Source organism: Mus pahari, chromosome 3 (genome assembly GCF_900095145.1).
Source record: "Mus pahari chromosome 3, PAHARI_EIJ_v1.1, whole genome shotgun sequence".
NCBI lineage: Eukaryota > Metazoa > Chordata > Mammalia > Rodentia > Muridae > Mus > Mus pahari.
This window is the reverse complement of record NC_034592.1, coordinates 121,136,174-121,157,478: the sequence shown is the minus strand read 5'-3', so window position 1 is coordinate 121,157,478 and position 21,305 is coordinate 121,136,174. Positions and strand designations below refer to the sequence as shown.

The 21,305-nt window shown below is 40.1% G+C and overlaps 1 protein-coding gene across 1 annotated transcript in view; it reads right to left on the bottom strand.

Moving 5' to 3' along the window:
- Positions 1 to 6,016, bottom strand: part of Btbd3 (BTB domain containing 3) — a 31,166-nt gene extending 25,150 nt beyond the window's left edge. Inside the window, exon 1 of the mRNA XM_021193014.1 lies at positions 5,844 to 6,016. The gene's annotated coding sequence lies outside the window, so the exon portion shown is untranslated. The remainder of the gene's footprint in view (positions 1 to 5,843) is intronic.
- Between the last annotated feature and the right edge of the window lie 15,289 nt (positions 6,017 to 21,305).

The following is a 21,305-nucleotide window of genomic DNA, read 5'->3' as shown; positions in this document are numbered from 1 at the left end:
AGCTTTGGTCTAGTTCAAAGTAGCAGGTTAGTAAAAAAGAGAAAATGAGCACACATTAAGAAAATTTGAATTAAACAAACCAAAAGCCTATACAAACCAACTACAGAAGTGACTCAAGAAAAGACAGCTAACTATTTCCAAAGCTGTCAACAAATGAGGTGAGCGTTTAGTAACCAGGAATATTTTCTTCCAAATAACCCACAGTAAGTGACTCCTATCCCACATCAAAGAAAACATGATTGTGATTGAGTATGTTACACTTCAGTCTTCTGGTGAATTTAACTTTCTAAAGAATTATGCAGAAATGGAATTGATCCAAACTGATAACTGAAACTCAAATCAGTTCAATACTTTAAGAAATGCCAGTGATAAGTGACAGATGCCAATGGCCATTTGCTAACGTTTAAATACCATTCTTTCAAATATTAAAATGTCTTAAATGTAAATGAAATAGAAGGATAAATTCCCTTGTCCTCACATGAAACCATGACAAACCAGAAGTCAAACTGTTCTCCTCTTTTGTCTATCAAAATAAAACACAAGTTCATACAGTAACAGTTACTGATCACCACCCAGAAGCATTTTATAAGACTACAAAATGCTAGTGCAGCTCACCATAAGGCAAAATTTTGAAATGTAATTATTACAAAACAGCAAATACAAGTGTCACTACCTGCACCCAAGAGACTAAGATGCAATGCTTTTGGAGTAACAGGCAATCATAAAATACATACACAAAACCACCATCCCTTATACTGGCAAGACAGTTTGATAAACCAAGTATAAGAGGCACAAAACGAAGGAAGAGCCCCAGCAGAAAAAGTTGAGGGCCTTGTAGAAGAAAGTGAATTCTGCTGAGCCAGATGGGAGGTCTGAAGAGCCGCCTTTCCTGCCTCCCAACAGGAACACTGACCACTCTACCAGAGCAACGGTGCTTGCCAAATGCAGCAGTGATTTCTAGTTCTCAAGATTCACCTTTAAACAACACTGGATTTAACATCCACTCACGCCCTTCCCATACACACTAAAGTAACTGCAGAGAGATCTTTCTCCAATGCAGATGCCCTCTCCACCTCCTCACTGTGCAACACTGATCGTTCCAGAACCCAACAGTACAGACGTGTTCTTCAACAAGTAAACATACTTACGAAACTACGCAAAGAGGATGCTGAGAGTCAGCCAGATTCCTCCATAAATTCTAGACCCTCCTTCAGTGGAGGTCATTGAAACACTATTCTGGCCAGTACAAGAAGAACACCTGGCAAGCAGAGTCCAACAAATACCCAGGAAAAGGCAACAGCCCCAACTGGTTGCTGTCTGGTCTCAAAGAAACCGGGAAGAAGTCTCACTCAGTACCTGGGCAGTTCCCAGCTCTTCTCACCCTGTCCCCCATCCTAAACCTCAGATCCTATACAACCTCAGTCACTCTGGCCACATGGTTTCCTGGCTCCTCTCTTGGTTCCCCACATGCTCTTTTGATATCTCTTCTCTCTCTGTCAATCTCGCCCCAAGTCTCTCCTCTCACGGGCCAGTTTGCTGGCCCAGTTCACTCCGGACCCTTCTAGATGCTTCTTGGCTATGCTCTCCCTCACATCTACAATGAGCCCTTCCCCTTAACCATACCTGGGAGAAGTCACATTCTTATTTTCATTCGGTTACCACTTGGGAGACAGAATACCAGACTGGGGTAGAAGGCCACAGATACTGCAAGTCTGGGGGACCTTTACAACTCTACAGATTAATTTAAATCTAGCATCTTTATCTGAAAGGACAGACAAATAAACAGATTTCTTAAATCATGTGACCTGATCTACTCGATTTCTATGTGTTCTACATTTAAGACTTTGACATAAAGGTGTGGATTGGAGTACTGATGGAAAAGGGGCTAACAGATTCAAGTCTCCCAAGTTTTTGCTTAGTTCACTTTACCCCAGACTTGTGAAACTTGATCATTTATCAGGAAAAACCATAAAGGATAAAGAGACAACTGGACTTAAAAACATGGAAGTATAGCCGGGCAGTGGTGCCACACGCCTTTAATCCCAGCACTTGGGAGGCAGAGGAAAAACCAAAAAACCAAAAAAACAAAAAACAAAAACAAAAACATGGAAGTATAAAATTGTGATAATAATGTACAGTGCATTATAATATAAAATGGGTTAAATATTATTTTAAAGAAATGGAAGTATTTTGTTATCTGGGAAATACTATAACACAAATCACCAATGAATAATTAAGAGACTGAGAAGAGCCCACGTTAATACCTCCAAATAGGCCTTTCTTCTTGAGTACCTCTCCTCTTAAACCTTGTTCTTAAAACCTATATGCAGTTTTCAATAAATCTCAACTCCACTTCAAAAGACCCAAAGCTAAAACAAGTAATGAATAATTAAAAAATTATATATCATGTATTTAACTCACTTAAAAAAAAAAAAATCACCACTGAGAAGCAAAGCAGGACTGGCACTAGCACAGACAACTCCCAACAGCAAAAAATCACCAACTTCAATAGACAGAAAGCTTATTAAAACTAAATCAATCTTTACAGAAAACCGGAATGGACTAAACACTTGGGTGCTGGAACATCTGACCACAGTGTAGGTCAGGAAGGGACAGGTCATTGCAAAAGCCAAGTTAACAAGCCTCAGGAGCCATAAAAAAGTTCACCTAGTTCTTGGGCTGTAAATCTTGCCCAACAAATCATAGACGCTAGGACTTCTACACAGGGCACTGGCCTAAGCTGCGTCTGTTTCCTAGACTGCACTGCGCCCACAGGCTCCATTTCCCCAAAGCTCGACACTAACGCTGTCCTTCTCCTAAGGAAAGATATTTAAACAGTAAATAATTAAGGCCACCCAGCAAGGAACCAATCTAGGCTTTACAACAGTATATTCTGGGTGTTGAAAATAGAAGCAGTATTTAAAAAACAGAACAGAAAAACCCTCTAAATAAATAAAACTCAATCAAATGGACCTATCCATCAGGAAAACCTTTGTTCATATGATTTAAAGGCAGAGGAGACAAGTGTGATATAATGCTAATTAAAATGTTCTATTTAAAAGCACATAAAGCCAGGTATGGTGAGACATGCCTATAATCGCAGTACTCAGGAAACTGAGGCAGGAGGATGGTTGGAATACACAGTGGGCTCCAGGCAAGCCTGGGCTAGACAGTGAGACTGTTTCAGTAAGTAAACAGAAACTTTAAAAAGCCAACCCTGTGTCTGACCTTTTATAGGAAAACACAAAAAGCCAAATAGAAGGGGGAAGCAGCTAACAGATGGTAACAGCCAGGGGATGTGACTATGATTTTAATTTCCTTACTATCTGTTGCGGTAAGCCCCCAACGTCTGAAATAAAGGCAAATGCTATTTGCTTTAAGATGCTTTAAAAACACTGGAAATAGCAGAAATACTCAGCTATAGCTGCAACTAATTTTTCAAAACAACCTATCAGTGAAGGCATATTAATACCTGTCCTCAGGGATCTTTTATTGTACTAGACTGGGGCTGGTAGTTTTTTTAATGTGTAGGGAGAAAAGCTGTAATTGGGTTAAAAAAAAAAAAAATTCTTATTTCAGCACCAGGAAGTTGCCAGGTCCTCAGCAACATTTCCTTCCCACAGTGCAATGGTGCAAGCTTCAGTTGATAGCAAGTTAACAGAAACTGTATCAGCACACAAAAACAAAAGAGAGCCAATACATGCTCAAAACACTGCAGCCCTAGGAATAGACTAGAATCCACAACACTCATTCCTTACAGTGAAGTCTGAAACACACAGGCAACATATGTCTAGCCTGCTTTATTGGAGGTTTGGTGGGTTATTTTGTTTTGTTTTTAAAAAATCAAACAAACAAAAAAACCTTTGACTGTGTGTTGCTAGAAGAAAGGAGTTCCGCGAGCCTCTCTCCCTTTGTCGTTTTTAAAGTATTATATTACAAGTGGTTTTGAGTTTTGTAAATAGTCTTAGTCTTGGAAAACATCTTCTAGGAATGAAACAACATAAAAATGCTGACAGTAGCATTTTCCCCTCACAAATTGTTAAGAGAGTCATTTTCCTTTTTTTTCCGTTTCCTTTTTAACTTTGCCTGGCTATAGGATATTTCATGTTTATAAATTGGTAAAACATAAATTTTTTTTTAGTGCTTTAAAAAACATCGTTCACAATTCACAGGTTTGTGTGTGTGTGTGTGTGTGTGTGTGTGTGGAAAGAAAAGCGTAGGAACATGGAACTTGGCTAAACATATCAAGTGTGGATAGGTGACTGTTTCAGGAAGGGGGGAGGACTACTCAGCGCTGAGAAGTAGCCTTCCATGGAAATCTCTAATTCTCTCAGAGACAAAACCTGGAATCGGACATCCTCATCTTTACCTGCAATGAGGCTGAAAAACTTAAAACAGGGAATGAAAAGGAAGAGTCCTGCTTAGAACCCAAGGGTAGCTGGTCCCGCCCACTTCCCCTAGAGGACCCGTTGCTATAGAAACCCACAGTAACCCTTTAGATTCAAGAAGCCTAGGAAGGGATATTCTCCCAGAGACTGAGGTATATTAAACATGAGGCCCTGTTAGAGGGTTGGGAAGAAAGGTTAAACTGAGATAGCCTCATGGCTGTAGCAAGGGGCCAAGCGGGAGGTGGGAGAGGACCGTAGTTCCAACAGGAATTTAAAACGCCAGAGTCATACAGTTTAGCTCAACTTTGACTTTGACTGTTAGGAAGTTTTCTCCCTCTTCTGCTGGAAACAAACCACTTTTGTGCATTTCGAGACGTTTTTCCCACTTCCCGGTAGGAAACAAACCACTGTTCTGTGTTTCGGATAAGAAGGAGTGGAATGGAGATTCATCCCAGCAATTACAAACCGAATGCTACTACTTTGTAAAACGTCAAGTCCTGACTTTCTCTTACCAAACCAGTGTCTCTGAACTTAGAATTACATGCAGCTCTTTTTACAAATAAATGCCTTGGGTTTGAATCAGTCAATGGGAGCACGTGAGATTTAAAACTCGCTGGCGAACCTCCCGCACAGACAAGTTTAGGAACTATCCTAGGGCAGGATTTACAGAGGTGGCGGGAGTATTTCGAAAAGAAAAAGCCCAATTATCTCCACCGGCCTTCTTTAAAAATATATAAATAAATAAATGAACAAATGGAATGAGCTACTCTTCTGCACGCGCACATGGGACAATAGGTTGCTTGACACACAGACTGTGAAGCATGCCCTAACAATACTTTCTTTGAGATAAAGGCAGTAAGAGTCTTTCCTTCCCGAGGCAACGAACAACCAAGCCACCAAACTTCAACCTCTAGGTTAGAGAGAACGGGCCCTGCAAGGTACTGGGAACTTGGAGGATGCACTTCTGCAGCAACAGGACCCCGGCGAGGGCGCACCTGCAGGGATCAGGGCGGAAAAGGCAGGGGGTGGATCCCCAGGATCCCCAGCCCCAGGACCCCGACGGCCACGCCCCAATAAGTTTCTTGGGAGAAGTTTGCTCGGGCCCCTAGGTGCTCTCGGTGCGCTCGGGACGGACTCGGCCTTGCACGATGCAAGAGTGGCCGCCACCCCGTCCCGGACCTCCGCCCCCACCGAGGTGGTTTGGCCCACGTCGTCTGCCCGGTCGCGGGCAGGCTCGCCTCGCCCCGTGGGGTCCCGTGGGCTGCCCTGCAACCCGCACGCACGGCCCTGCAACCCGCACGAAGCTCGGGTATCTCGTCGCCCCCCACGCCCCCGCGCCCCTCGCCTGCAGCCTCCCGAGCCCCCTCGTTCGGCCACTCCCGCCTCCGGGCGCGCGCCCCCGCCTGGGCCCACGCCGCGCACGCGCGCAGCTGGCCGCCACTCGCCCGCACTCACCGTCAGCCTTCTGCGTGGCCACGGACGCTACCGCCGCTCGCAGCTCCGACCAGGTGCCCGCTCCGCAGGCCCGGTCCGGGAACTCGGGGATCCAGAGCCCGGCGGGCGAGGCGGGCACCCGCACGCAGGGCACGCTCCCCGGGACCGTGAACGCACGCCCGAGCGCCAGGAGGGGCCGGGAGGCGCTCCCGGAGGCTGCCCTGGATACGGGGCATGCGCAGAGCCCTCCCCTTCCCGGGCCCTGAGAGTAGTGGGCGGGGACTCTGGAAGACTGGCTGGGAAAACTGGAGAGGCGCTTTAGAGCTAGTCTCACTGGAGCTCTCTGTGTCCTTGTCCCGCAAACTGCTACTTCCTCCTCTATCTAGTTCACTCATTACATCAGATACGAAATATTTATGGAGCATCTATTTTGCAGACTCCAGAGCAGTCTTCCGGAGTAGTAGACATGCTGCCTTTGAGTTTAGAACTCCCTTGAGACTGATGAGAGAGGCAAACGAACAAGAGATCACTTTGCGTTTGCGTTTGAAAGTACAAACATTAACTACACTCTTTAATGGTAGAAGGAAGGAGAATGGCTGGAGTGCTAAAGAAAGCTTAGTTGAGAGATGGAAAAACAGGCAGCGCTGAGGTGAGAAGACAAACTCACCTGTTGGGGAAAATAAACAGAAGGGCAAAAGTTTTGAAGGCATCTATGAGCTTGTGAACGCTCAGAGGCAAGAATACCCTGGTTGCTGCTTGGAGGGTTAAAGTGGCAGCTGGAAATGTAGTTGAAACTCCTCTGGAAATAATCGATAACCCTTAGTCCAAGATTCCAATAGTGAATAAGTAGGAATTGCTTAAAATGGGAGGCAGAAGAATCCTGTGTTGGCCTTTTGAGGTACAATGTCTAAAATACTTAGCTATCTCCTGTGTAAGAAGTAGTGTAATCCTAAGTCAGTTACTGGTCACCAAGGTAAAGCAATGCAGACAATAGTTGTTAATGTTGTTTGCTGTAGAAAGCACACCTGCTTTGGTTACAAAACATAAAGAAAGCAAGCTGTACTATACCAGTACAGGCTGCTGAGGGAGAAGTGTCATCAACAGTCTCACTTAGTTGTGGAGCCTGCATGCTACATCACTAACTGCCCAGGCAAGATGAGCTCACTGGTGCAGTAATGGCAAATCTGTTACGGGGATAGCTAACCCCTTCTGGTCTTTTGTTTGTTTGTTTGTTTGTTTGTTTTTAATCTGGGGATTGCTTCCCAGGAAGAAATCTTTATCTGCTATCCTAGACTTGGTCAAAAAAAATGTGGCTAGAAGATCATGGGCCCTAGTGGAAAAGCTACTGTTGTCATTCTGCTACACTCTGCTAACTGGATGTGATGTGTCATATCTGTCAAGTTGCTTTTGAATATTTTTTATGTCCATAGATTGATGCTATTGTCAGCTTTGGTCAAAAAGATTTGTTTGGGTCAGTAAGCAGCAGCTACTGCAGACTCATTACTGTTCAAAGTACTGAGAATAACTGTTGAAAGCTGAACTCTAAATGGAACATCTGTATCATTACCCCAGAGGGCTCAGGAACATTGTGAAGTAAATCCAGGAAGAATAGAAGAGAGGAAGAAAGAGTAACTTATTATAGAATGTGGCATGGTCTCACATCCTGAGTTGTTAGTTACTATGGTTATCAGCACAAGGCCTGCTCAAGGCTGGGGCCATCAACACTCTGTCACGAAGCAGGAAAGAGCTCAGCAGGCCTTACAACTCCCTGAGGTTATGAATTCATTTCTGGTTGCTAGGGGATGGAGAGACCTTTCCTTCAGTGATATAGTTATTGGTACAAGGCTGTTCCAGAAAATAACCCTTACCCGTGCTCCTGTGAACAGTCCTAACTGAACTTCAGGGATCATAAGGAAAAGAAAAGAAAAGAAAAGAAAAGAAAAGAAAAGAAAAGAAAAGAAAAGAAAAGAAAAGAAAAGAAAAGAAAAGAAAAGAAAAGAAAAGANAAGAAAAGAAAAGAAAAGAAAAGAAAAGAAAAGAAGAAAAGAAAAGAAAAGAAAAGAAAAGAAAAGAAAAGAAAAGAAAAGAAAAGAAAAGAAAAGGAAAGGACAAACAATGAAAGAAAAGACAAAGAAGAGTGTAGTGATTGGAGCAATTAGCCAAGAAAGGATTTTGGTTGCTACATATGATTAAAATGCATGAGGTATGTGTACAAAAATGCCATGCCCGTTATTATGTATAATTAATATAGGAAAAATAAAGAGAAAGAATATAAAGTACAGATGGAAAAGTTCCAAAGATTAAAAGAGACAGAATGCTTCTAGCTTTGCTTAGTTCCCCTTTGAAGTAGAGACATATTTATCAAGGCAGGCAACTTCCATATGGCACTGGACCAGCGTCATCCTTGGTAAAGGTTTATCAACAGAAAATGACACCCATGAAACATACAGACGTAGGTGCTAAGTGCTCATTTCAGTGTGAGTTTGGCCCAGTGAGAATGTCTTTTTGTTTATTTGAAAAACATTAATATGAAAAACGATGCATATAAGAAATACAGTTGGGCTTTCCAAATCAAAACCCCTTAGATAGAATGCCCATGTCATAATAAACAGCTTGTTAGTGCCCTAATCACTTATGTCTCTGAGCCTTGCCATCCCCATCTGTGATATGGGATCATAATAGTTATCTGAACAGGGCTTAGTTTTATGATGGACTTTCTTGGCATAAGTTCTTGTCTTGAATGTAGTTATTATTCTACATGGTTCAGATAGGGTGTGTCTGAGATGTCATTAACACGTTTGTAGCTCTGAGAAAAGCACTTTACTATTCACTGTTGTGAATCTCATCCAATCAGCTGAAAACCTCAAACACAATCTGACTTTCCATAATCAAAAAGAATTTTGCCAGCAGACATCCTTAGGCAGTTCTTCCCAGGTCCTCTCTCTCTCCTTCTCTCTCTCATCTCTGTGTGTGCTGCTGTCTCTATCTCTGTCTTTCTCTCCTCTTGCTTTATATCAAACTCTAGTATATGTGTGTCTGTACGTGTGTATTATTTAGTATGTACACATATAAACTATATATCTAACATAGATAAATACATGAAAATTAAAGAAAAGTGGAAAATTTGAAGTTGAGTCATTCATAAAAAAAAAAAAAAGTTCCACATCCCCAAATCAAAACAGACAGAGCTCTTGACAAGTAAGATCAGATCTTTTGACAAATAGGGATAGAAAGGATGACTACATCCTCATAAACTAGCAAACTAATACATCTATGCTATATCTTTACAATAAAAATGTCCCTGAAGCACGCAAACTTCTATTTGTTTCTTGGCCCATCTTTCCTCTGTCTCTTCTGCCTGTAAAACTCACCCTCTTTGTTTAACTCACAGGAACAACTCTCTGTTTCATAGACTGGATACTGCTTGGTTCATGGACCACTAACAAAAGCCAAAAGCCAAGTCAATGAAATTACTTTAAGTTTTGTGCTTTGGTTGACATAAGTAACACACGTGCATGCACGCACACACACACACACACACACACACACACACACACACACATACACACAAAGCACTCACCCTGTTGGTTCTGTTTCTTGGGACAACTCTGGCTAATACAATTTATAACGTTCTCAAGAATATTATGTAAAATAATTTTAATTAAAAACCAAACATTATTATCTTTAGCTTGCTACTTTATGAAAAATCAAATTCAGGTATGTAAAAGTCCAACACATAGTAAAAGATGATTAAGTAACAATTGCTATCATCTGTTAATGAATGTCAAGCATAAAATAAAAGCAGGAGGGGTGGATATTCGCACCATGAAAATACCTTTCTCCGTTCACTGGGTAATAAATTCTTAAAAGCCAGATTTATGAGTTGAAAGAAAAAGATTGATATACTCCAACACAGGAAATGGGGCATATGTATATATTTTAATTGATTATTAATAAATTTCCTAAACAGGTACTGATAAGAAATAAATGCTAGGTATATGATAAAACACCAGACTTACAAAGATAGACATAGAAGACTACATTGGCACATTTTACTCTAATTTCTGTTCTGGTTCTATTCTTTCTGTTTGCTACCAGGATGGGAAAAACCCAGGAGCTTACTTCTGACAAAATTCCCTACTTCCCAGAGTGACTGCATGCTGGAGCACTCAATCTATATCAGCGTTTTTATTGATTTCTTTCTGGAGAGTCCAACAGCTGAGGGAGCATGCAAAAATGATTAAAATATTCCATTTAGTCTACAAATAGCACAATTTGTTATTCTAGGCAATGCCTCTATCTTGAGGGAATTTATTAAATAGTCCAGGAAAAAGAATCCTGACTATAATTTAGAAGAATGTGACAGGTACCTTAAGAGGAAATGAATGATTTGGCCAATTATGCTTCATCAGATAGTTAATGCCAGGGGCTTTCTTTCCTCATGCTGGTCTCACCATGGTTCCTAACTTTCCATTTCAGTTTGGTAAAAGCCAATGAAGTATGACAGAATGTTTTAAATAGGTTTCATTTGAGGTTGATAAGTCTTAGATAACTTAATATTCTCATTTCACTGATTCTCAGCTTCTCAGATGACAGGACACTGGAAGATGGGGTGAATCTGAAGCACAGCTTATTTAGGTCTAAAACTCTTTTCTTTTATCTTTTCTTGCTGTCTTGATTACTTTCTTTAAAGGAGAATCTAAGTGTAAGGTATAAAATAATAATTCTCCTGGCATAATGGAAATCTGTAACTCAAGTACATGAAAAGCAACTATAACAAAGGTTGGGTTTGGGCTGCTAATGGGACAGTGGGTTGGTGGCTATTATAAGGTGAAGCATGATGATGTTGTCATACTTCTGTGACCAGCTGCATTATGAGGTAGCATTCTTTTCTTTTTCAGCAAAGCATAAAATATTACTCTATAAAGGACTTCAACATCAGAACTCACAAAAACAAATGATCAGGAGGAAAATGTTTAAATCATCAGGATATGTTCTTAGGAGAATTTGTGAATACCTTCATTTTGTGAGTGTGTCACAACAATAGGAAATAAATTAATCCGAGCAATCTGTCCTAGAAATGGAAGAGTTTTAACAAAATTGATGGGACTGGTCTCAAACCGTAAATGAAAATTATCATTTGATGAATGGTAGTGGTGATCCTAGAAGCTGCAATATGTGTCATGAGCCAGATTGTTCAAAGATTGTTAAACCTTGGAATGATGTCTCACCAAGTTACGTAATGTGCTACCTCCTGATTCCTTAAAATTAAACACAACAATCCTGCCTTGAGTCACGTGCAACACTTTCACACGGTCTTTCATTATACTAATTCTATTCAAAACACCTTATTACATAGGTGCATATTACAGTAGAATGTTGTCTCTTTATTAGAAGACAATGCCACTCTAGAGACTTCTTAATGTGAGAATATTTGATCTTGAAATGACTAAAATCTATCTAAGAGGTCAGCAAACATGGCAGTAATATTTTCAAATTCTACTTTCCTCTTTTTTTCTTTTTAAAGAGTTTGTTGTATAGACAAAATTTGAAGCAGTATTTAACATGACGACATCAGGTTTGGGGGATACATGCCTACAATCGCACCTCTTGACAGGGTGAGAAAATAAGATCCAGAGTTCAAGTCAAGCCTCGACTACATAGTGAGTCCCTTATCTCAAATAAACAAAGCCCAAAATCTCCCAAAACAAAACAGACAAACAAACACACCCCCCCAAAAGCAACGAGACAACTTCTACACATCTTAATTATTCCTATATCTCCAATCCTATGTAAACTTTGTGTGGTAGTCTGAATGAAAATGGTCTCCATAGATTCTGAGTGGCATTATCGGAAGTGTGGACTCATTGGAGGAAATGTGTCACTGGCAGTGGGATTTGAACGTTCAGAAGCTCAAGCCAGGCCCAGTGTGACTCTGTCTTCTTGCTGGCCTGCCTATTCAGATGGAGAACACTCAGCCTTTTCTCCAGCATCATGTCTGTCTGTGCACTGTCATGCTTTTTTCCATAGTAACAATAGACTAAATCTCTGAACTGTAAGTCGCTTCCAACTAAATGCTTTCCTTTATAAGAGTTACTGTGGTGTCTCTTCACAGTAATAGAAACCCAAACTAAGACACTTTGTACTGGTATATTTAAAATATTAAATTTAATGTAATCATGAAAACTCAATTCTTGTAAACTAATTTGTGTAATAAAAGGTAAAAGCTCTACCTCGAGCTATAGTTCCCTTAAAAAAAAAAAAAGCACTAAGGGAAATTTACACTATATTCTTGACTGTGAGCATACACTTTATTAAGCCAGTTTCTCTAAGATCACATAGACATTAGAATATTTGTTTCCATGTCACATTTCATCATGGGGTGGAGGGCAGTCTAGACCAGGAGTATGTTGCCATCAGCTGAGAAATTTAAAAATTTTCTTATGTCTGTGTCATAATCCCACAGTTATGAATATTTGATCTAGATATCACCTGGATATTTAAGTTTTTATAAACTCTTTGAGTGATATATATATATATATATATATATATATATATATATATAAAATTTGAGACAAATCTCAAGTGCTTGATATGAATGCATAGCAACTGTGTAGTTACATGTATTTACTTGCATCACCTTATAAAATTATGCTGAAATATACTAACAATGCTGTATATTTAATACCCATTGTAAGTTAGTATCATTAATATATCTTAAGATTACTTGCTAATAAAAGTCTAATACTTTGGTTAATATGGCCAGGTTCCTTTACAACATAGCCCTTTCCATATTGAAATTTAATTTATACTTGTCATAAAACTGTGCTATCTCTGTAGAAGATTTGGCTGGAATGAAATTCGTTTTCTCTACCCTCTTAGTGTCCATGTTTGGAGTACGTGAATTAAAGTCATATTTAAAAATGAATGGGTAAATATAATTTATGAAACAATGGCTACCTAAAGATGAGTGTTATGAGCAACACCTTCTGAGAGGGTGGGAAGAAAAATGATTTTCAAGTGGAACCAGCATCATTTCTTCTTAATGCTATTTTAATGAGTGTATTTAAGTATTGAGACAGGATCCTGCTTTTTTTCCAAGCAATATCCTAACTCCCACGTACAAGTGAGGCTCCTGCCTCAGCTTCTCAAATAGCTGAGATAGCAGGTTTGTTTCACTGAGCCTGGCCATTAAAAGATACAGATTCATGATGCTGTTTTGTCTACCAAGGTTAAAGTTGTCTTTTCCATGCCTTGACAATGGTAAAACTCTTCTGCTTTAAGTCAATCACGGTCAATCTAACAGGCAAGTTGAAGCATACCAAGATACCAAGTCCAAGAACAAAGAATTTATTCATGCCAGAATATGGAATGCCATCAGGGAGAAAATAATAATTCTCATTGTCTAGAATAGGGTTTCCAAAGTGACTCCAAAGGCTTTTGGGTTTTATAAATAAAAAAAGAAAGAGGAGAAGGAGGAGGAGAAGGAGAAGGAGGAGGAGGAGGAGGAGGAGGAGGAGGAGGAGGAGGAGGAGGAGGAGGAGGAGGAGGAGGAGGAGGATTTTGAGCGGTGAGCCGCACTGGTCAGCATGACAACACAAGCAGTGCGAACAGCACAGGGCATCCTTGGTCCCTTACACTACACATTCCAGGTTAGAAATGTAACAAATAGGAAAAGACTTTTGCATGGAAATTCTTTATTATCTTTATGTCATTACCGAGGTCACAGAGGCATACTCTGTTGGGTCAGGATGACCTGAATGACCATGGCCCCATGTTTCACATGTATCCCACATTTATCCTAAGGCTAAAGAATGCATGACCTCACTGCTATACCATTTGAAGTCTCTTTTCTCAGCGTTTACTAACTTCCTAGTCTATTGGTCTGTTGGGTGAATCTGCTCTTAGGAAGGCTGCCAGTAAATTCTCCTGGACTTTTTCCAACAACTCCTCTTAGATGGTGGGTTGCTGGAGGCCAGAGATTCTAGCCCAACCTTAAATGAGACCACTCAGTTCTGATCTCGGTGGTCTCTCTTAAAATCCAGCCACAGATCCAAGGGCAAATCTAGTCTATGGTTCTGTCAATAAAAGACAAACTGGGATAAAGCACAAACACCTCTTCGAGAATCTGCATCAAGCTGCTCCCATAGAAGTGGCCAAAGCCAGTTCTGTGGGTGAGGTGAACATCAGGTGAGAGGCTCTGCAGAGGGTGTGGACTCAGGTATCAGTGCACTGAGGCTGCAGGCACCTTGTATACAAACAGTGTATATGTCATTAATCCTGTCACGTTTTACTATGTTCCTTTCCAGTGTTCTTGCTCTGCAATGTTACCATAATTATCGCAATGCCAATTATTTAAAATTAGATATCTCCTTCAAATTTTATTTATATTCCCTTCAAAAAGGATTTTTTAATATATTTCAGTCATCGTTACACTTTTACAAACCTCTTTTTAAAATGACTATGTGGATAAATAGTAAAAATGAGTATAATCTTTGATCAGGAAACCATAAAAATATTAAATAGGATAAAAAGGCTTCATACATTTTCTTGAATTCCAAAAAGCCTGGAAATGCTGTGTTTTTTCAAAATTCTGAATCTGATTTCAAAAAATTAAATACATGTTCATTTGCATATGCTAATGACAACACACTCTTTCTGGCTCTTTCTGGCTGGAACCTTTGTTTTTCTCCGAACTTCTTTGGAATTGATAGATGGGATTGATCCATTATGTAAAACCTTTTTTTGTTGTTGTTTTGAGGCAGACATACACAGATCCAAGCATTACAGTAAAAGGCATTGTATTTTACCAATTGGCAACATGAATAAGCTTTGGTATGTATGTATGTATGTATGTATGTATGTATGTATGTATGTATGTATATTCCTTTTTAATGCCTTTAAGCATGTAATGTAAATAACCTTATACAAGTAAATTGCACTCCATGCAGCTTTGAATTGCCATGCAACATTTTATGCCAATATGAGTAAATAACAAAAAATAGACTACAGCCACAAAACACCACCTTGGATATGCTCTGTTCTTTGTCATTTGAGAAGGTTTAGCACTCTGTGCCTGCTCATGAGGAAGGAGAGACTCAATATTCTTGTGTGTAGCTGGAGAAGGACAGTGACCTTCCCCACCAGATCTTAACTTGAACTGGACTCCCCGTGGTTGCAGCTCTCCCAGGTTAACTTCCCAGGGTCCAATATGACAGCAAAACAAATGCATACCACTCGACTTCCTTGCTTTGGTTTTCTTCGGAAACAAACAGAATTCACAAATAGAATTCAAATGAAAGTGGTTTGCTTGGCAGTGGTCCATGGGAAAGCTGGTGGTAAGGGAGGGAAGTGAAACAATCAGGGAGAAGCAGCCAAGTAAGGCTGCAGGCAGCTGGAGCTACAGTGTGCTGGGGACTCTGGGAGCTGGCATAGAGTACACACAAGCGCGCACGCGCGCGTGTGTGCACACACACACACACACACACACACACACACACACACACACTCGCTCACACACAGCTATATTCCACTGAAGGGCCAGAAATTCAAAAATCATTACTCACTACCTCCTGCTGATCAAGTAACTAGAGAAGTAGAACCATTAGCCAGTAGGTGTCATCCATCAATGATTTGGGGTGTTCTCGGAGATACTAACTCCCCAGTGTTTTCCCTTATTAATTCCTGTTGGTGAACTGAAAAATGTTCTGTGGCCAGAAAGAAAGGAAATGAGATTCAGTAGTTCATCACTGAAGTCTAGTGATCTTGCACTTGTATTAACAGAACAGAGCCTGAACATGGAGACACAGCAACATCACACAGTCTCATCCGAAGTCTATCTGAACATGATATTCATCCCTCTGAAGGTTTATCATTTTTCCTATCTTTACTATGGCTGCCTCCTCCATTTCTCTCAAAATTCAAAATCTTTCTTACAGCCATGTTCTAGCGATGCACACAGCGGATAGCGACTCTCATACCTACATGACAGCAAGCCCAAATCATCCGGTGGTAGCTGTGTACTCCGTGAAGATAATTTTGCACCCAAGCTTTTTCTAAGAAGTCTAAGAAGTTTTTTGTTGTTGTTGTTTTATTTTATGATGGCACAGATGGCTTGAAGAATTCCAAAGACAAAATTGCAAGCAGCTCTCCTCCCATCATCTACCTCAGAAGGAAAATTTACACTGTTTCCTGCACTGTTTCACTTTCTTTCTGCATCTGAGTTGATATTTGGCTGTGGCAGAAGACAACTGAGTTTTGATTGTCACAGATTATAGACTAGAACCTCCAAGACAAACCTTTTTTCTAGGAAGTTGGTTGCCATAGGTGTCTGTTATAAGGGTACAGAGCTGACCAACATACAGCCAGCCAATCATCTCATCCTACACCAAGCATTATTCTTCATTCCTCAAATCATTGTACATCCTCAAACTTCTATGGAGTCCCGATAGAAGAACTGAGAGACAGAAGAACCATATCGATGGGAGAGGAGGGTGCTCCAGGCTATGCATCCCAATTTTCTTTGCTAACCTGAGCTTTCAATTTTTAATCTAACAAGCAAAGTTCCCATTGGTTTCTAAAGGTGATTCTAAGAATGTCAGCAGGCACAAGGAAGCTCATTAGGAATTTTGAAACTTTACTAAATTGACTAACGGAGTAGCAACCTGACCTTTTCAAATGTTTCCAGATGCTGAGCACTGGACTGAAATGCTAAATCGAAAGAACCGACTATTACTGATTAGCAGCGCTATAGCAAAAGGACCTGTTTTCATTTGATGTAGTGAGTCATGCGGGATGGAAAGACTCTGACACTCAGTGATTAATTTCTAAAAATGTGGTTGAACGAATCAAATTATGTAAAATTTGATGCGATTAAATGTGAGTCCCTGCACTGTATGCAGACCTTTCACTTTGCAAGCATTGCCAGCCTGTGAAATTAACTGTGCCATTTACAAGCTATCATGCAATTTTCTGTTTCCCGAAACAAAAGCAACAATCTGGGTGCATTAAAGATCGTTATATAATTGACAAACCTGCTTTTATAAAACTTGATCTAAAACACTTAAATGGCTATCATTTGCAAAGGGAACTACTCATTAACAGTGCACAATCATTTGAAAATTAGAATGAAAACCATACTTATTTTTGTCCCCCTTTGATACTTCCAAGTCTACATTTTTATAGTTTACAAAGTTTCACTCACTCAGGTCAGAGTTACCTCACTTGATTTCTTAACTCATTCATATGAGGAGACAGAAAGGTACCTGTGTCCCTATTTTTAAGAATAACTAAAGGATAATTTTCCAGTAAGAATCATTTTCTACTTCAGCAACTGGAAGACAGATGTATTTCTGTCGAATTGCAGTAGTTTGATTTAGAGTTCTATTTCAATTCTTAAAATACTTATTGGAGCAGGCATATATGGAAAGGTGTACACAAATTATAAGTGCAGAGCTCAGTAACCCTTCACAACCGAAAGATACTGATGAAGCTATTACTCTATTGTTACATCAAAAATGGAGGAAGGTCACTGTGACTCAAGCCCTGAGCCCACTGCCTGTCTCCACCAGAGAACCAATACCCTTCCTGCTCATCAGGAATTCACTTGACCTGCATTTAAATTGAATATAGAGGACATCTCAGGGAATGCATTCCTTTTGGTCCTCTTGATTGTGGATGTAATTGTCAATTTTAGATTATCAATGTGTACTGTATCACAGGTTATATTTAAAAACAATCATCAATTTGATTATTGATAGACACAGCTTATTTCCAGTTTTTTTCCATTATAAATATTGATACTGTGAACCTCCCTCTACACAGCTAATGTAAGTAAATTTCTGTTAAATTTATAGCTAGGAGTAGTGATGATATGGCGTCTTAATTGACATTCTCCAGTAGTGCTTGTGTGGACTTACAATCCTTTAGTATTGCCAGAGAGTTATTACTCCTTATTCTTGTCTATTCTTGGGATTATCTGTCAGTTCATCATGACTATTATGTGTCATATGACATTTCAGTAGCAATATTTTGTTCCAATTTTAACAATTGGAAGCTAAATCTCTTGGTGCTGCTCACCTGTAAGTTAAATAATGATTCAAAAAACAAGTACCAAAGATCTGTCTGTAGCCCCCACCTATATAGGGGCAGTAATTTAAGTCCGTCTTATTTAAGCCACCTTTTTGTTTCAAAGTATCCGTGGAGAGGGCAGAAACCTGAAGATCTTCTCTGTTTACTTCAGCCGAGTTTGGTGCCCATGAAGCAGAACATGTGATTGTATTAGAACCATAAGTGTGAAGCCCAGTCAGTCAATATTATATTTACACCAAAAGAGATTTTGAGCAATACCCCAAAGCCCTGACAAAGTGCAAAACCACTAAGAGCATAGTATGGATTCGGCCTGACATACCTACAGCCATTCTGAATCATCACTACTAGTGATGGCTTCTGTGTAACCCTAGGCAATTTTTCCTACACAGTTCGCCAGCACACTGTAAGTAAACAAAGCAATTAGAGAGGTGTGTGAAGTTTTATGACATTACCGTGGTGCTAGGAATGTGCTTGACCCTGGCAGCAGCTTGAGATAAGACAGGTTCATTTGAGAGAGGGTGAAATAATTTTTGTCCTGTCTGCTTTATAGGTCTCTATCATTTTGACCCACTTAATCTTGACATCACCAAGGACTATACTTTATCTGTAGGACCCCATCAATTTGCATTCCATGGAAACCTGTATCTTTTGTTTTCAGTTGCTTTCTTCAGCCTCATAGCATCAAGGAGATCATTCTCCAAACGTGAGACCAACTTGTGCCAGGAAAAAAATCATTGTATTCTCATGTCATGAGAGCCATACTCATGTGTTCGGATTTTTCTTTGTTAAGTTATAAAATATTATGTCTTCCTCTATTCCTGTCTTCACACCCTAATTCTGTGGGCCAAACTATACCCAGTTCTGTATTTTAGTTCATGCCTCTGGCCTTGTGACCTTTTTTGAGTGGCTAATCATCTTTGATTGCTTCTGACTTCTCTGCCCAGCTTTTTCTCTCCTGCCATTTCTGACCCAGGGACTTTACCTAACCTCCCTTGAGAAGTTGCTTCCAACTACACATAATGTACATTATGGACATTTCTGAGCTGTCAATTAACAGTTATTTCAGATGGAAAATCTCCAGAAAATGAATAAAAGAAGAGTTTCAGTTGGATATGTTCAAACTTTGATGCTTACTATATGTGTTTAATGCATTATACACCTCTTCATGGCAGCCAATGTCTACAGAAAATAATTCAGCAAGAAGACTTTGTTCTTTATTTTCTTTATATTTAGCTTTGATTTTTGTACACTGGTGGATTATTGAAGTAACACTTTATAAACTACAGCCTCCAAATGTAGTGGCTTAAGACAACAAACATATAGTTACCTCACGAGTCTGAGGATTGGCAATTTAGTCGGTCCTAAACTGAGCAAGCTTTCCAGTCTTGGTTGGGCTTTACTACATGCTTTCTTCCTAGCCGTCTACAAAGCCTTGGTTGGGATGACAGAGGTGACTGATATCTGTTCTAGGTGTTTCTTTCCCCTGCTTCTGAGGTAGCAGTCTAGCCTAGACGGGTCCTGTCCATGGCAGTGACAAAGGCAGGAGGACAAGCATGAGCAAGTCCTGTCATCTGAAGGCTTGTCCTGCCTCTGAATGTCTACACCCCTCACATCCCATTAACCAAGACAAGTCATGTGACTGGTGTGACAGTCAGACTGGGAGGTGCAGCAAAGTGCATGGCTAGAGGGATGGAAGAGGTGAGGGTGAGGAGCAGGGTGGTTTTGTACTCTATCATGGTAGGTCATCTCAGGCAAGTTACCTAATCTCCCTAAACTCAGGTCTGTTGTCAATAATTAAGGGATGATTATAGCCCAGGAGACTCTCCTACATTTTTACAATGACTTAACATATGATATATGTATTATACAATGATAAATGCTTCAAAAGTGGTTAAGTTATAAATGTGTGAGATGGCATTGTTATTATTATGTTTACATCCTTGACTTTAAGCAGAGTCCTGAGGTGAGTGAGCTTGGCCTTCAGTGCCTCTGGCCTCATAGGTGGCTTCAAGTCTTACTAGGCTTCCCATTCCACTAGCTCATTGTAGAAGCCTACCCATATTCAGGAAGAATGTAGTCAGTGATTGCGGGGATGAATTAATTTGTCAAGGACATGGGTATTTGATTCTTGTCTTCTCTTGCGTTCAACAAAAATGAACTAATGGCTTACCTGCACAAAGCATGCTCCACCTGTTACAATCAAGTTTCAGAAATGTAAAGAACAGATCCAGTGACAGAGAAATACCATGCCAGAGAAATTCACAGCTTAGAGGTAAAGAAATACTAAAGGAAATGCTGTTTCAACTTCAGAGCCAACATACTTTGGCAGTTGAAGTGGGGTGATAAACTAAGACTTTGCACAAGGCTTTAGAGGGAACATTTTGAGGCTAGGAGATAAATAGGAGTCGCTTAGACACTCTGGCATCTGTGAGAGGGGCATTCCAGAAAGGGGTGGGTGATTATGTAAAGAAACTGAGAACTGTCATATAAAGTCATTGCTTATTCATGCTGAAACATATAATAGATCATAAGTGTGAGAGGAAATGAACTTAGGGAGGTATGAAAGTGAACAAAATGATTTGAACTGAGCTCAAAGTTGAACACAAAGACTTGAGTATTAGAAAGACCAGAGTGGGGAGAACAGAACAAGATTGGAAATATTCAGCAGTAGACAAGGGTTTCGAATTATAAAAGTTTAAGCAAGAGATGCTGTGTCCTTTAACTTGAACTACATCAGGAGAGCTAAGAAGGAAAGGATGAATATGACAGATACTCACTGATGTTCTCAAGACTTTGTGATTAATGATGGATGAAAGAGGTCTGCCCACCAACGAGAACATAAACAGAAGATCCAATTCATCACTATACAAGTCAATTAACAGATGATTATTCACCCAGGGGTACCTTGGGCAGTCCAATACAAGATGATGAAGACACAGACACAATGCTCTAATAATTAGTAAACAAGTAGCTGAAGTAAGTCACCAAATTAGAATAAAAGCCTCTATCAAGGAATATATAGATACTCTTTGAGATAATTGAAAAGGGGTAACAATTTGATTAATAAACTTTCTTGTCATGAAGCTAAGAGATTATTCTAAGCCTAGATTGTTCTTGTCTTTATTAACTGTCATAACAGATTCTGTTTCCTTAAGAGGAGGGAGGCCTCATGCTGTTCCTTCTGTTTTGCTAATCTTTGTAACATGAGTAAGACTCAAAAATCAGAACTCTGGACTGGAGAGATGGCTCAGTGGTTAAGAGAACTGACTGTTCTTCCAGAAGTCCTGAGTTCAATTCCCAGCAACCACATGGTGGCTCACAACCATCTGTAATGGAATGCCTTCTTCTGTTGGGTCTGAAGACAAGCTATATATGTGTGTGGGGGTGTGTGTG